This window comes from Pseudopodoces humilis, chromosome 1 (genome assembly GCF_049639895.1).
Source record: "Pseudopodoces humilis isolate 2021_Gansu_Grassland_sample_001 chromosome 1, ASM4963989v1, whole genome shotgun sequence".
NCBI classification, from domain to species: Eukaryota; Metazoa; Chordata; class Aves; order Passeriformes; family Paridae; genus Pseudopodoces; species Pseudopodoces humilis.
Window position 1 is genome coordinate 92,295,229 of NC_142200.1, and position 16,561 is coordinate 92,311,789.

A 16,561-nucleotide genomic window follows, 5' to 3' on the forward strand; every position below is an offset into this window, starting at 1 on the left:
CCGGCCCGCTGGGATGCTAGCTGGGCACCAAAGAGTTTGGGACAGCGGGGGCGGGCGGGGAGCGGGCGGCAGGGCCGCTGCCCACCGCTTTTGTTTAGCGTCGGGGCGCGGACCCTTGGCGGGGCTGAGCCAGGTGATCGTGCCCGGTCCCCAGCATGAGCATGTCCCACGGCCCCGCCGTCGCCACAGGGCCGGGGGCACGGGAAGGAGGAGGAGGAGGACTGAGGCGGAAGGTGTCCCTTCAGCCTCGCTCTGTCCCTCCAAGGTGAGCTGCAGCGCTGCTCCGCGCTCCTTTTGTCTCCGTGCGAGGCCGCAGCGCACCCCGGCCCCGCCCCGCCAAACTTTCGGCGGGGACCCGGGCGCCCCGACGGCCGCCCGCGGGGCCGGGGGCGGGCAGGGCGCGGGCGCCCGCGCGTTCCGCCGGGGCCGCGCCGGGGCTGCCGGAGACGCCCGTGTCGGGTGTCCCCGTAGGGGCTGCGGAGGGCAGGTGGAGGGGCCGTGGGGTGCGGGCAGTCCCCTCCTTCCCTTTTGGTTTCTTTGGGACGGATGCGGTGGGCCCCATCTTTGCGCTCTACGCAACAGGTAGGGATGCCAGGAGCTGGCGGCGGCGGCACGGAGCCGCGGCCAGGAGGTTTCGGGGGGCTCTTTTTGTTACGTTCTCTGGAAAAGTGCGAAGGGGAGGGGGAGGAGAACCAACAGTTTTCCGAAATTCCCCTTCAGCTGTTTATTTATGTACTTCCCGTGTCCATGAAAAACGGGTTCGTTTCGCAACTCCGGAGTTTTATATTGTTTTCTATTTACTCCCCCCCGCCCCCCTTTTCTTTCTTCTAAAGTTATTTTTCTTTATGTCCTGCGTTTGCCTGTCTCATTCCGGCAGATCAAACTGTCCGAAAGCAGATCCCAAGAGACTTGTCCTCACTGACAGTCGGGGAATCCAAACAAAGAGGTGCATCTACCGGAAATAATGATTTGAGAGATGGTTCTCTCCCTTTCCACCCCCCACTCCCCCGCCTTGAATTAAATTGTTTTCTTTTTCTGGGAGGTTCAGTTCGAGGGAAGTTTTGCTCCGGAGCCGGGGTCGGGGCTGAGGAGGGATGGAGCAGACGGAAAGTTGCGGTGGTGGGAGGAGGCGGGGGGCGAGGGCAGTACGGGACCCCGGCGGCGCCCGGACCGCGGGGGGAGCAGGGGCGCGGGGGACCTGCCGCCGCTGCCGGCTCTTTGTCTGCTCGGGCAACTTGAACAAAAGGAGAAACTCGGATGAACTCTCCATCTCTCCGTCGCCTCTCCCGGGTTAACTCATCTTCGGCAACTTTATCCGAAGAGATTTACTCAACTTTCTTCGAGCTCTCCCGCAGCTTAAAAGCAAAGAGCCTCGCCGTAGGTTTCTAAGGAAATCTGGTTTCACAGTTTAGAGAAAGGAGAAGGTACGTTTGGACTTGGGGTTTATTGTTCTTTCCCGGCTCCCTCGTCGCCCCCCCCTCCGCCCTGCCATCCGCGCCCGGCTCTGGGAGCGCAGCGGAGGCGGCTGCGGGCCAGCCCAGCCTCTTCTTTGTACTTTTGGGAGCACATGCAGGTATTTTTGCGGAGGGTAAGGCAGTCATTCCGCCCGAACTCCCGTAATGCGGGCTGGGGGGCACTGCTCGGGGGGGTCTTGCCTCCTTCTTGTGCCTGCATTGTTTTATTTTAGACGTTTAACTTTTTTGTATTTTTCTTTTCTTTTTCTTTCTTTTTTTTTTTTTCTTTTTCTTTTTCTTTTTTTTTTTTTTTTTTCCTTTTGAGGAGAGGGAAGTGGACTCGGAGGGCTTTCTGGATCGGGCTGTGTTTTGACGAGTTGAGACAGAGAAAAGCTGAAGACGGAGAAAACTTGCTGGGATTGTAGGGAGTCCTGGCGGCCCTGGCCAGAGAGTGGGGGGCTAGTGAAGGCCGTGGGGCTGGGCAGGGGCAAGGAGGGGGCTCCGCCGTGTGCCAGCTTGGGTGGCGGGGCCAGAGACACCACAGAGGGTAACGCGTTGCTCCTGCGGGACCATTCCAGGGAACCAAGGTGCGCAGAAGTGCCGAGGGACAATTTTCGGAGAAGAGGGACGGACCAGAGGGAGAACTTTGTTCTTCCAAATGCACTGATCGTAGAGAAGGGGAGAGTGGGAAGGGTCAGTCCAGGATGGCCCTTCCTCGGCTGGGCTTCAGTGCAATTCCCTTCGTCCCTTTGGAAACGCAATAGTTGCCTTGGGTTTTGTTCCATTCTTTTTGGTTCATGCTGTCTAGAGCAAGCATCGCAACTCCAGAAAACTTACTTGTCCGCTCTTTGCACTTTTCTTAATTATCTTGATCAATTTGGTATCTTACTGTTTCCCCATCCTCTTTTTGTGTGCTATGTAATAACTGTCCACTTTTCTCTTTTTTTATCCTAGTCCTCTACTTTCTTGTGTTTTCCTGTCCCAGTTTACTAATTGTCCTCTTCTCTCCTTAGAGCTACCCATTTCAGAATTTCTGAAATATACTTTTTCCCTTTTTATTGCTATTCATCCTCCTTAATCTTTTCCCACCTACTCTTCTATATTTATGCTTGCTTGCATGTCTCATGAAAAACTCCATTTGCCAAGATACCTCCTTTTCTCCATGCGTAGAAACACTCGTTTCTCCTGATGTGAAGCAAACATAAAGCTTCTTCTTGTTCTCTCCTAAACTTACTTATCTGTGGACTGCCCTACATCCATATTACCCAGTTACACAGACAGAGCTTCTAGCAGTGATTCTTGTTCACCAATGTTCACTTTCTCCTTTTTTCTTATCTTCATCTCTGCGCATTTTCCAGTCTATAAAAGCTTCTTCTAGTTCCTCTCAGTTGTCCTTGGTGTGGAACTTTGTTCTTTTCCCTTTCCCCCACTCCATCTTTGCAGGCCTGATGCTGCTCTTCACATCATTCTTTCCTCCTGTGCAGAGCACTCAGACTTTTCTCTCCATTTCTCATAGTCCCCTTTCCAACCTAAGTTAAATTTGCATTTTGCATCTCTGAAGGAATTGCACAGGGGGACTACCAGAGTAGACTGATGCAGGTTTGGCTACTTTGGCTTCTTCCTGGGCCAAATGTCACCAGTGGTACTCATAGTTTCGGTCCCAACTGAAGCAGCACATCTGCTGGTGGAGGTGCTGTGGGGAGACCTACAACAAAGGAAGGAGGAGACAGAGATCACATACACTTCCCTCAAAAGGGTTGATGAATTTTATTTTTGCTACTTGTTTTTTTTTTATTGACTTACTGTTTTCATTAGTTTTTAAATACCTGCCAGGGCAGATGGAGAGCCTTTGTAATACCTTTTTTTCCCCTGTCAGTTCAGTGTTTTCTGGAAGGTAAGACTGTGCAATCTGTAGAGATATATGAAAGCCTTTTTCTTATACCTTCTTCTGTTACACTCCAGCCCTGCAATGTTTTTAAAGCAAAGCACCATCACCAGGGTTTGAGTTTAGGATGTGTCTAAATCTATGAAGAAATTTGTGTTTGAAATTATTCAAAAGAACTTTAACTTTATATTTGCGTGTTAGTCCACCAGTGGTGTGGCAGTTACTGTGCTGAGCTAACACTTCTTCCTCGTATTCAAACAGGTCACAACATGATTGTTGGGAAAATGGGATGGTTGCCAGAACATCAGTCTCTGATGGATGCCATATTGCATTACCCTTCAAATGGTGGAATACAGTTTGGGATTCCTCAGACCTGCTTAACATGGTTCAAGCTGGAACTTACAGCTGCTTAACGTTTTAGCTGTTTGGATCCATGGTTATGGTTAATGGTTTCCTGGGTGAAGAGTCCCATGCTGAAACTTGTGGATATTGTGGAACATGCTGCTGAGACCCATTTGGATTATACTGCCATCTGACATCAAGGTTCTGCAGCTGATGAAAGGTATGCTTCTCCCCTGGTGCAAAAATACTGTCTCATACATCAAAATGCAAAGTGCACTGTCTTTGTTTTAAACAAACTTGCTTTGTAGTCTTCTATTTATTTATTTTTTTGTTTTGCCTTGCTACTGATACCTGTTAAGAGTTTTGAGTGCTGTTAATCTAACAGAAATGTTGTAATCTTAAATCGAAAAGGAAAACCCAAATATGAAAGTTTTGATTTTTCCATAATGAACTTATATTTTGAAGGTAATGATTCCATAGAGTCTATAAGTGCTTAGAAGCTCTAGAAAATGAGACGACATAACTTTTAAGAAAAATAAGTTAAAAACAATTTAAGCAAAGCACTTTCTTCAGTTCTGATCTTCCAAATAGTCCAGTTTGTTTGAAGACATTACTGTTTTCTACTTTGAACTCAAGCTAGTAAACTTCTATAATTTAACCTCTCTTCCTCCAAATAGCCACAAAAATCTTAAGGATGGCTTGTGTGGGGGAGAAAGAGCAAACAAAAGTATTTCAGTTAAAATTTTAAGGAATTCTTTTGTTTCATATGTTTTCAAAGTTTTGATGTAAGGCTTCTTGCAGAGTGTGCTTGGCATCCTGAATGTCCTAGTAATGTGAAAGTCTACTGGATGCAGTTCAGCACTCAGTTTTCTTACTGAATGAGGTAATCAATGTACAAAAATGAACTGGAAACTAGCAGAGAAAATAAGTGGTTAAAGAGTTATTAATGAGTAACAAATTATTCTTGAATCTAGATAAAGTGTTAATCCAGTAGCGAGGAAATCAGTGAGCTCCTTAGTGAACTAAGTGCTAACAGCAAAGCAAATTTTAAAAGTATTTAAAATCTGATCCTTTTATACCTGTTCTGTGCACTTCTTCATTATAGCTGAAAATCAATGATATGAAAATAGTTGGTTTTGCTGCATGTTTCAGCTCAACTGATTGGTTTCAGCCTAAACCATATGTAGGGCAGACAAGTATTCATAATCTTAAGAAAAGTGCTGAGCTGGCTGGCCTACTTTAGAGGAAAACAGAAATCTGAACGAATAATCACTTGTGATCCTTTCCTGTTGTAAACAGAGATACAAGAAGGAATACAGTTCTAATTTCCTGGTTCTGACTGTGCTTTAATAAATACCTACTCTTAATTTTCTCAATTATTAAGCTTTTTGTTGCCTACTGGATGCAATTAATGTACATTTAGATTTATGGTCTTAATATTGTTCTGCATTTATACTATTTTTGAATTTTGCATGACTGAAGCTAGCCATATGAAAGTCTTTAATTTGAAGTCTCAGAAATGGAAAGTTTGGGCTGTTTGTGGAAGGAGAAAACGAAGGATAATAAATGGTTTGTGTAGATGAAAATATTTAGAACTGCTATCTAGTATCATCTTGGAAAAGAAGCCCAGTTACTATTTTTCTCTATTTAAAGAAAATCAAAACTGCAATCCTTTTTTGTTTCTGTGAAGATTTTGTTCAAGTTGAGTTTCTTCTCAGGTACTTGCCACTCTTTAGAAAAACTAAATTGAACATAGAGGTACACTTCATTTATCTGCATGAAAGCTTTTCATCTTCATAAGCACTGAAAACTGAGGGGAATTTTTATTTATAATTAATAAGATATAGAAACTACTCCTTAGCTTAATCTGAGAGTTTGTGTAGATTGTGTAGATTTCATCATTGCCATAAGATTCTGGATATAATAGACAAATTATTAGATGTGTTAGCATTTGTTTGTACTTGGAACATTTCAAACATTAATAACTTGGTGACAAACTGTTAAGATTTACAACTTATCCATCTTCAAATTTCTTTGGACTATTTCCAGTAAAACTCAAAGAATCATTCTCCTATTTGGAGATGAGATCTGCAGAGAGAGAAAAAGCAGGGCCAGATAGAAAGTGTTCGGTGTGGTAATTCCCAGCTGGGAGGTGTGCTGGGCTGGTAGGAGGGGAGACCTTTTTGTGGCATGCAGAGAGATGGGGGAAATGCTTGCAGGGGCCCTGGCTGGAATGTTCCCATCCCTTTCTCCTGGGAGAAGTCCCTGCAAAGGGGCAGATGCAGCAGGGGTTGGGTGAAGGCTGAGAGCTGTGGGGAAGGAGCAGCACCTGAGCCCTGGGAGGGGTGATAGGGACCACCTGCCTTACTTGGAAGAAACCTTGCTTTACTTGCTAAACTTACAAGGAAGAAACCTTGATGCTCTCAGAAGGGGCTGGTTGGGAGGCACTGTTGCTTGAGAGGGGGTTTTTGGGCATGGGAAGTGTGGGAAAGAGGTTGTTTCCATGATTTGTCTTTGGTTGCAATTTGGCAGTTGCTTGCTTTGCTTGTGGCAGTTCTGGAAGGTGATTGAAACCCTTGCAGGTGTCCCGAGGTAGTGTGGTTTTGGGGAGTGGGGTGTCTGAACTCCCTCTCACAAGCCTACCCTGGAACTATAATCTGGTAACAGAATTTGCACTTAAAACAAATTAAACCAAATCCAGACAGTTTGAACAGTGATTCCTCTTCTGAAATGTGCTCTCAGTTAAGGAAGTCTTCTAGCCAATGTTCTTGGTTGTTTGAGAAACTGTTTTGCTCTGTGTAACTGAGGTGAGAGTAAGCATGAGCGTCTTTCAGGCCAACCCAGCCTGAGTGTGGAAGAGATTGAACAGCTTCAAGCAGTGCAAATTTTACAGTGTAGTGTGTGTGGGCAGGTGAGTTGCCTAGTTGGAGTTGTGCGCTGTGAAGAATGGGCAGACGAGAACAGGGCAGGTTTTGTTACTGCCATATTTTCAGGTGGAAGAGGAGATGGCATGTGAAGTAACTTCCTATCCATTGACATCTAGGAGAGTAGAAAGGAAAATGTGATAAGTGACTTTATTTCTTTGAGTGTTCCTTCCCTTTGGTTGAAGTGATCTTCTGGATGCATGAACTCCAGAATTCCCAGGTGAGGTAGAGATTTCTGTAGACCCATGATGATTCCTGATACAAAATGCAGATAGGGATGCTTTCCTGAGGGTCTGCTTTCACCCCTCCTTTGGGAGACCCCACTCCTGGCACTGAAGGACAAAGAAGCCTTCTTCTCTGAAGGCTTCACCAGTGTGTCCTCAGGATTTAGGGACACAGTTTGATTCTTGGGTGAAATTTCGGGGAACAGCTTTTGGACATAGGATTGTTAGTCCCTGGAAGGGCTCCTGAGCAGTCCAAAGGGTATTGGTAACTATGAAGAGGCTGGCATGATAAACAGCCACTTCATGATCTTCACTGAGAAGCAAGATGGAAGCTGTAGGTCAGGGCATGTTACTAGAATGGAGTTGTCTTTGTATCTTTGGTTCCACAGAAAATGCTATTGATAATTGTGCCCGATTTTTTTTCCGCTCCTTATTTTGCTTAAGGCTGGTTGAATGTCAAGTGCTTACTATAGAACTTATTATAGAATTAGTAATTGCAAATATGATGTTTTCTTTATTTTTCTCCTTTCACTGGTTTGTCACCTTATTATGCAACTTCAGGTACAGTATTCTTACAGAGGGAATATAACCACTGGAGTACAGTTTGTTGCTTTTCTTGTCAGAGCAAATTTTTATGGGAGGTACAAGGAAGTCAACCAAGGCTGGAAAGAGAGAGCTTCCACTTGAAATCTGAGTGTGGATTTACACAAATCACAATCCCCCACACCTTATATTGCAGTTATGATTGAGAAATAATTGCATGAAGACTTTTAAAGAAAACAAAGCTTCCTATATGTGACCTGATTTTTCTATAAAGTGCTCTCAGTAATGTCAAGACAGAGTCATATGGTGTCTGGAATAGTTTTCTGTTTCTTGATTGGATTTATTTTATGTAGCAAGAAGCTTTCCAAGTCACTAATGGATTCTGCTTTTATTCTTTTATTTTTTTTTTCCTTGCATTGTCATAACATGAAATTTATTGCAAACTATTTGTGAAGCCTGAGGTAGGGTCATATTGTGCTTGATGTCTTGACCTTTTCTTGATTGAAATGCATAGATGTGTTTGGGTTTTGAAGGGGGAAATGGATAAGCTCGGGGGACTCGGAATATTTTAACACAAAATTAGTTCTGGCCTTCGAGGACAGGGACGGTACTTCCCCCAAAAGGTTATGAGACTACTACAAATATAGATTCTGTATTTAAATCCATGAATATTGTAGATTACTGAGAAGAAATTGTGTTTGACTCTACAAAGAAGAGAAAAAGCTCCTACCTAATCCAGATGTGTCTACTACTGCTAAAAACTGAAAAGTGATTTAATTTCTTTACACTTGTAAACTAAAGCTACAGTCCTTCTATTTAAGAAAAATGTTGCAACTCTATGAAATAAACTGCATTTTGATACATCTTAAAGGTTCCAAAGGATCCAGTATAAATTTTCCTGTCACTTTCCTGTGGGTTTTTTTTATTTTTATTTTTTGGTAAATTGTTTTTGAAGCCTTAAGTTCCACATGAGGTGATGAGTGTGGTGTTGCTCTCGGTGCCAGCATTACTTCCCTGCCAGAGATAAGAGAGAGTGCTGAAGTGGAATCATGAATGTTTTCATGGAATTTCTTGCAGGCATGGGAGGAGGCTGGGTATGAAAGGAGGAGGCATGTGATTGCCATAACATTAATAAGTGGGCAGTGGGAGTGGATACTCTGGGCTGATAAGGATGGAGTCTGGCTTGGTTGTGAGCCAGTGATGATTGGTAAGAAAAGGAAGTGGTGAGACGTTTTGAAAACATGGGCTAGTTGCTAGTGATGGATGGGATAAAGAAAGGAGACGTGGATTTTGTGGGAATGGATGAGAAGCTGTTTGTCATAATTTACATGTCAGGACGCCTGTGCCATCAGAGCATTTCTAATCGGAAAATGGAGTGAAATCTTTAAATGGCTGTGGCATAAGTTATAAATAGCTCAGACATCAGCCATATTGGCTTTTTGGTGAGCCATAAAATTCCACTGTGAAAGGAAACAAAGCACCCCAAATCAGTGCAACCTTCAATTGAGGATACAATTTACTATCTTCTGTTTCTCTTTGCAACACTGTTCAAGGCAACGATTTAGGCAAATTGTTCAGGAGTTGTTTTCAGAATATCTTGGAGATGAAACTTTGTGTGGCTTCTCAATTTGAAAATTGTTTTTTGGTTGATACCAGTATTGATCTGTGCCTATCCTCTGAAAATAATGAAATTTGTAGTGGCTTCAGAGTACATAAAAAGGTACCCTAGATTATGCTGAGGTGTTTTTAAACAACTTGATGTTTTTTGTGCAGGCTGGTGTGCTGCCATGCCAGGTATTAAATTAGGCCTGTAAGCTACTTTGTGTGATTGTGCTACTATTCTTTATCTGCCAATTGTTGCTTCTCTGCTGGGCTTGGGTATGATGTGGCTTCAGCTCTGCTGGTGCTGGAGCTGACCTGAGCCAGTGGTAGCTCAGGGGGCTTTTCATTGGGCTCTCCTGGGGGTGTGTGCAGACATGAACTCAGTTGTGCTTTGTAGAGAGGCTGTTGTTTCAAGGCTTTGGGCTTCAAGTGTTGAAAGAGATGCACTCTTGCCCTTACAAAAGATGTTTTGTCTTTTTGTTAAAAAGATAGATAAGATAGAACCCTTTTCATCATCTATCCCTGGGGCTTAATTTTGCCATGTTCAAAGTTTTATTATGCCATGTAGCTAGTAGTAGCTTTATTCATTTGAGCTCCTGCATTGGACTAGTGAATCTTGTATAGGCATGGCTCCTCACTGAAAATCAGGCTCTAGAAAGAAGGGTGGTTCAGGTTCACAATTTTGCATTTTCAGTGCCTGGCTTTTCATTATTTTTATTTTTCAATCTTTTTTTTTTTTAATTTATTGAAATTACACTTGAAAAAGAGGGAATGAGAGAAATGTAATTCTAAACCCAAAATCTTGTTCTTTATCACGCAGTTGCCTCTCAGCTTCAGGATTTGTATACATTATTTTTGTAGCCTTAATTCTATGCATTATGTGTCTTTACAGCTTTCCTTTTGCATGCAGTTGCAATCTGTGTCTGAGATCATGGCAGGGTTTGATATATATCCCCTGCAGGAATTCCAGTGCCTGGGCAGTGCAGGAAGAGGTCTATAGCCTGGTGTGTGTTCCTGACAGCCGTTCACCTAGTAACAGGACTGAAAAGGAAGTTTTAAAGGCAGCAATAAGAGAAGTTGCTCCCTCTTCCCAAAGAAACAAATTAGCAATTTGCTTAATGTCCACTGAGATTGGTCTTGGACCACACAATGCGTCTAGATGGAAGATTAATTTGATACTAGTTTATTTTAAATGCCTTATTTAATAAAACTCATAATTAGCATCTTCCTCATTGTGTGTAGTAGCTCAAAATTAATACCTGAAATATTTTCATCAGTCAATTTAGGTAATCCAGAGCACATTTTTTCCCTGTCTAGCCATCAGTTTGAGCGGTTGCGTTTAAATCCAATCATCCGGGTCAATTTTTCATAGAGCCAAATAATAGTTGCTGTTGACTTCAGTGGTGATACTGATGTCTGGAGTTTTTGGAAAAGCAAATCAGACACCACAGTACCTATGTGTGTATACACATACATTACTTGTTTATATTTTAGATATAAATGTGTATAAGTGCATACCATGGAGTCCAGAACAAAAGATGTGCCTGAGGCAGCTTCATGAAGGAGAAAAGTGATTTTTTTCCCCCTCTGTTTGGAGCAGTCTTATTCTTTTCCAGACCTTGCTTCTTGTTGTCTTTTGTTGGTGGTCTTCAATGCTGTCTTCCTTCTTTGTTTTGGATTTTTGGGTACTCAAAATGAAACGTGTCCTATTCCAATTTAACAGTCTGTTTCTTAAAATACATCCATCCTGTGTGCATATACTGATGAGTTAAAAAACATAATAGAAAAGTGACAGTAGAAAGAATTCACTGTAATCAGTTGTAAAACACTTTCAGCCATACTGCACACTGCTCCCTTTCATCCTTCTAAAAGGTGCCACTGAAGAGCAGCAAGGCATAGCTGAAATATACCTTTCAAAAGCACTTAAAAAAATTAGCTTGTTCAACTGGTAATCAATATGGCTTAATTTTTGATGTATGTATAATGTATATATATGTACGTTCCCACTATATATGTTGATTTTTGTGGAATTAATTGCTTTATTATATTATGTGCAGTGTAATACTTGAAATAATTAGAGGTGATTATTTTTACTTATTTTTTTTTTTTAAAACATCTTCAGTAGTAATTGTTTTGAGCGCTGTCAAAATTATGTAGGGAATGCTACTTGTGGTCTTCTTGCAGGGAGATGTATTAGTGTATCTCTGAGACACATGAAAGGATGTTTGCAAAGGAAGACCAGAACCATTCCCAGATTGATTTCTTTGCATTTGCAAATGCAAAGAAATCAATCTGCTGCTTTGACCTTGGATTGCATGCTGTAGTCGAAACAGGTTTTTTCTCCTGAACTCTGTTGCAAAAGGCAGTATGTTAAGATATGACAGATCAGAGAGAGTAAGACAGTAAAGAGGCAGAATATGAATTCATTCATTTGTTGAGATTGTTGCTCAGGGTTATACATCCTGAGTATTTTCTTACAGTGTTGGTGCAGTCCTGTGAAGCATAGTTGGGTTGTCCGATGTAGGATTTGTAGGAGAGCATATTGTAGGTGTTAAAAAATGTCATTATTAAAAATAGGGATTTGCACACATGCTGTAGTCTGGTAGATTGTTTCTGAAAATGAAGTGGAGGGGAGCTCTCTGGTTTGTTGCTCTGGAGTATCAGAAATGATGTATCTGAGTGATGGTTGCTGGATTAAAGCAGTGTATATTTTAGGCTTCTGGTTGCTTAGTGTGAACAGTGCTGTGCAAACACCTCAGGAGCTGCCAGGAGCCATTTTGCATCTAACACATTCCTGTGTGGTTTTCTACCCTGTGCAGTGGTTTATGTCTATGATTTGTGTAAGAGGAACCGGGTGTCTTTATTCTTAATTTTTTTCTGAATGCTCCAAGGCTGAGGAGAGATGTGAAGAAGACCTGGTTGTTTCAGGTCAGTGCCTGGATTAACTTCTTGGCAAAAACTTGTTATAGATCATATACTGCCATCACTGCAAAACACAGTAAGTCAGACAAGGTATCTCTAGCTCTGTTTAGGTAAGATCAATTTCTTCTATGAAAAACAAAAAGAGAACCTCTGTGGAGAGGTGGGGGTTGAATCTAATATAATAACAACTTGTCAGAGAGATATTTGATAGTAGTTAGCTTTTGAGGGAGTTACAGCCACTTAATGTGGCTCTAAAGGGAGCCAGAGTGCACTCTTGGACAATATATATATATATTGGTGGTTTTTTTTTGTTTTGTTTTTTTTTTTCTTAATATGCCTATTGCAAAAATAGGTGTTAAAATATGAGTGGTATGGACTCTAAAGAATATTGCCATAAACACTTGATACTTGCTTTTGGGTGTAGGGCCATACTTGCTGTATAGAAGAACTGGCATAATCTATAGACGTTACTGTCTGAAGGGGAACAAACAATTCATTAAGCATAGCAGGTTATTTAATGTGTCTTACAGGTTTTGTAAGGTTCTTATTCTTTCTTGGCTCTTCAGTTCTTGGATTTAGAATTGCTATGCTAGCTGCACCTGCCTTATTATTTTATGTTGAAATAAGTACAAATGATATATTTTTTAAAAAGCAGAATAATAATTATGAACCAGTTAATTTTAAAAGGAAATCTCATACTTCAAAGACCAGCATCTTTTGTTTGGGGAAAATTATTAGAAACTCTCTCTGTATCTTTAACTGAAATGGTTTCTAATTTATGCTTGATTCTTCTGCTAGGTTAATGTTAATTAGTTTAACATATCACTCATAAAAGATGTCATAGTTGAGTCATTGTGTAGGTAACAAATCTTGCACTGGCTAGCAATGAAGAAATATTACCTCTATTAAAACCCACACTTAAACCGTGGAGTCAGTAAGGGCTCGTGACATTTTGCAGTTATCCAGCTTAATGCATTTTAATGCCTTTGGTGGTGTGAGGTTTTTCCTTGGGAGGCTGTGTGGGGGATAAGCAAGTGAGGCAGAGCCTTCAAATTATGCAGTCAGTATAAAGTGTAGCCTGTGCCAAGTGAGAAACCCAGCAGAAATGGTGGGTGGGGTTGGGGCCCAGATACTTTTATACCAATTTAACCATCATAACCCCACAACTGTCCGGTGTTGGGTTACCCAAAAAAAGCATACATAAACAGTAGTAAAAAAAACTCAAATCTGCTTATATTTAGAGCCCACATAATTAGATATTAACAACACGGCTAAGTATGCAGGCTTGTAATTAGCTAAGTAGTTTCATCCATTTCTGCCCTGAGAGAAGCATTAGAACTGGGCCTGTAGTGGAAAGCAAATTTCAGCTGTGATTGTGAAGTGGTTAGTGTGACTCTGTAATACTTTATTTGGAAATAAATCCCCCAGCCTCTTGGAGGAGGTGGTGCCAACACAGCAATGAGCCTGTACCGAGTCCTATCATACAGGTATTCACCATACCAGTACAGGTATTCCAGGGTGTGGATGGGCAAAGCAAATTAGTCTGATCAAACATCTAGCCAAAAGCTGCTGCTCACATTTCTTTGTTTGTTTATACCATCAGCATCTGGATGCCAACCAGCAGTTGAGTGTTTGAGGATGCCTGTTGCTTCCTCTGCCAGAGGAAGCCTGGGTGAGGAGAAGGCTGGATCTTGAAGGTTGGTGGAGTTTCTGCTTGAGCAGCACGGGCAGGCATGGTCAAAGCTTTGCATCTGAAATATTAATGTATAAAAGTTTAAACCTTCTCCCACTGCTAAAGGTTGTAAGCACATCCATGGCACAGGAACAAGGCCGGTCACCCCAGTATGTGGAAGGGAATGTCTGAAACCTCATAGGGCAGCTCCAAATTAGTGAACCAGATGTATTTCCTTGCAGACTGTGTTTGTTTCCCTGTGCAGCAGATCACTGTAGCTTTGTGGCCAAGTAAACGTGGTGAGGTTGATTGGAGAAAAGAGGGTTATCACTACTCACAGAAGTAAGCAGCCAGCATGTTCCAGCATCTCACAGTCTGAACATCAAAACAGATTAGGTTTTCTCTTTAGTATTTTTAAGTATCCTGCTAAATTTGGTGTTTCAGATCTGAGAAATGGCAGCTTTGCAGCAGGTGGAGCTGGCAGAAGGAGTGTTCTTTTTTCTTCTGCCTCCTTTCTAATTATGTGTGTTTGAGCTCCTTTGGGCTACTTGTACTTCTGTACCCCAGTAGAAGTCCAATCTGGCAATTATTTGTGGTGTGAGGATTCAATGAAATTTTGTTAATAAAAAGCTACAGTTCTTTGACATCCTGCTTTACAGCTCATAACACTGGTGTATTTGCTGGGTGTCTCAGCATAGTTAGGTGAAGACATAGCACAAGTATCCCTTTGAAGTGACTACAGTCTTCAGTATGCCACCCTGGCCTTTTAATGAGTTCATCACTGTTGTGTATGCAACATTAGGTTTTCTCTTGCTAAAGGAGACTTCTTCCTATGAACAGGTTGTTCATAGGTGTTGAAAGGTGATGTTTTCCTGAGACAGATCTATTTTAGCTTCCTTAGCCATTTGTTCATTCATTTGTTTGCAATTATATATTCTGGTTACCATGAGACTTGAAAAATTGCAGCAAACAAGCAACTTCTTTCTGAATTTGCTTCTCACCTTGGATTTGCATTAAGCTTTCAGACTTCCCTTAATTTTAACCATGAAAACTGAATATATTACAGTAATATTATTAACATCAAAAGGCTTCAAATTGTTCACATGTAGCTCTTAAAATTTATAAAGCAGCAGTTTAAGACTTTGAAATTCTTAACAGATGCTCAGCTATGTTCTCAGTATTTGAGCTTAAAGCAGAAAGAATTTAACTCAATTATAATAATGTAAACCTTTCCACTTTGCTTTGCATAATTAAATATTTTCATTTACATAGCACAGAAGTTTAACATTCTAAACAGGGTAGATAAGCAGAAGAAAAAGGGAGACAAAGATGCATCTTTAATGCATGCAGAGTAGTAATGCACATGCTGGTAATCTTACTGTGCTTATTAATAATAACTTTAACTAGAAATCCATATGCAAATTCCTGTGAATATGGATTGTATTTAATTTGTGGATTTTTTTTTTTTTTTCCATTTGTGTGCATCTCTGGAAGTATGCAGTAAGTTTTAATATAACTGGAGCAGGAATACAGTAACCTTGAAATCTTCTACTTGCTTTAAAATATTAATTAGTGGAACAGGTCTGGGGATAATTAAGGTATTTTTGGCCAACTTTTGTGGATGCAGGAAATGGCTTGACTGTGCCTCTGTGGAAGTCTGTCATTGTACTGGTGTAGCAAAAACTACACTAGAGGTGGTTATTACCTCTAGTTTGGATAATGCTGTGTCTCAGATTCACCAGCCTTCTGTCAGAGCAGCTTCTCTGTGGTGTAATAGGAAGCATCACGTGGCTTGGGGGCTATAAAATAGACCCAAGATGTGCAAATAAACACTTGCACTTTACTAAATTACTGCTGTCTGTCAAGTCCGGGTCAGGAAGATGTGTCAGGCTGAAAGGAATCTTTTCTGGCTTTGAAGCAATTTAGTGCAACTTCTGTTGGCTAGTTTAATGTCACACTTGAATCTTCTTGAAAGTGGGAGGATCAGTGTTGTTCCCTATAATAAAATAAAATAGTTTTGTTTCTTATATTCCTGAATTCTCAGACTGCATAAAATATTACAGATCGTGTCATATAACATGTGGAAAAATAAAAGTGTGTTAAATAAGAGGAAAAGCTATGTTGTTTTTTTTTTTTAATGCCCTTTGTTTGCTTACACTTAAACTTCACCAGGTGATTGGCTTGCTCTGGCATAATGTCTTATATCAAAGAAGTTTGGTGATTTGCTTTCATTTTATGTTTATTACATGCTTCAAATCTCAAAATTTAAGTGCCAATACATAGGACACGTACAATAATTCTATACATTACAATTAAGAGAAGATGGATTTTTAGAAGAACGTGGGTTACATTAAACACTATTTCCTATGTACTGATTTAAGGGCATATATCAAGACACTAAAGGAAAATGGAAACCCAAGCAAAAGGGAGAAAAGCTGTGTGTATGTTTGCAGTGTAGCGAGTGGGGGAAAAGGAACTTAAAAGAAGTTTTGTTTACTTTTGATATTTTATTTAGATTTTCTCTAGGGTTCTTTAGGTAGTGAGCTTTGGAAAATTGTTTCAGTGTCGCTTGCATTTCTGGGCATTTCTGTCAATTGCCTAGGTTTCTTCCATTTGCACAGATTTTCTAGTGCACTATAAAACCTTTTGTCATATTTTTTGCTTTGTTTGATGGGAATGGAGATAAGAGAGCAGAATGTAGGGGAAGATGTGAATTTGATTTCCATTGAAGGAAAATTTCATGTCCTAAAGCTGCTTCTGGCAGCCATGCTTTTTATATAATGAGTGGCTGTTTGCTAACTGCAGATCCAGCGATGTAGGTTACTTGTTTAAAGAACAAGTGAAGCTACAAGGATATAATTAACTTTGATTTTCATGTAATCCCAAAAACTTGTAGCAATATATGTGCTCTTGTTTTCTCTTGCCTCTGATCATTGGGGAGTGCTTAGATGTACTAAAAATTCTTTGACACCTCTGAGCACCCTAAAAATAAT

At 41.1% G+C, this 16,561-nt stretch overlaps 1 protein-coding gene across 1 annotated transcript in view; it reads left to right on the forward strand.

Annotated features, from left to right (window-relative positions):
- Window positions 1-496: 496 nt before the first annotated feature.
- Window positions 497-16,561, forward strand: part of LOC106628294 (uncharacterized) — a 252,588-nt gene continuing 236,523 nt past the window's right edge. Inside the window, exons 1-2 of the transcript XR_001331615.2 lie at window positions 497-582; window positions 3,601-3,901. The gene's annotated coding sequence lies outside the window, so the exon portion shown is untranslated. The remainder of the gene's footprint in view (window positions 583-3,600; window positions 3,902-16,561) is intronic.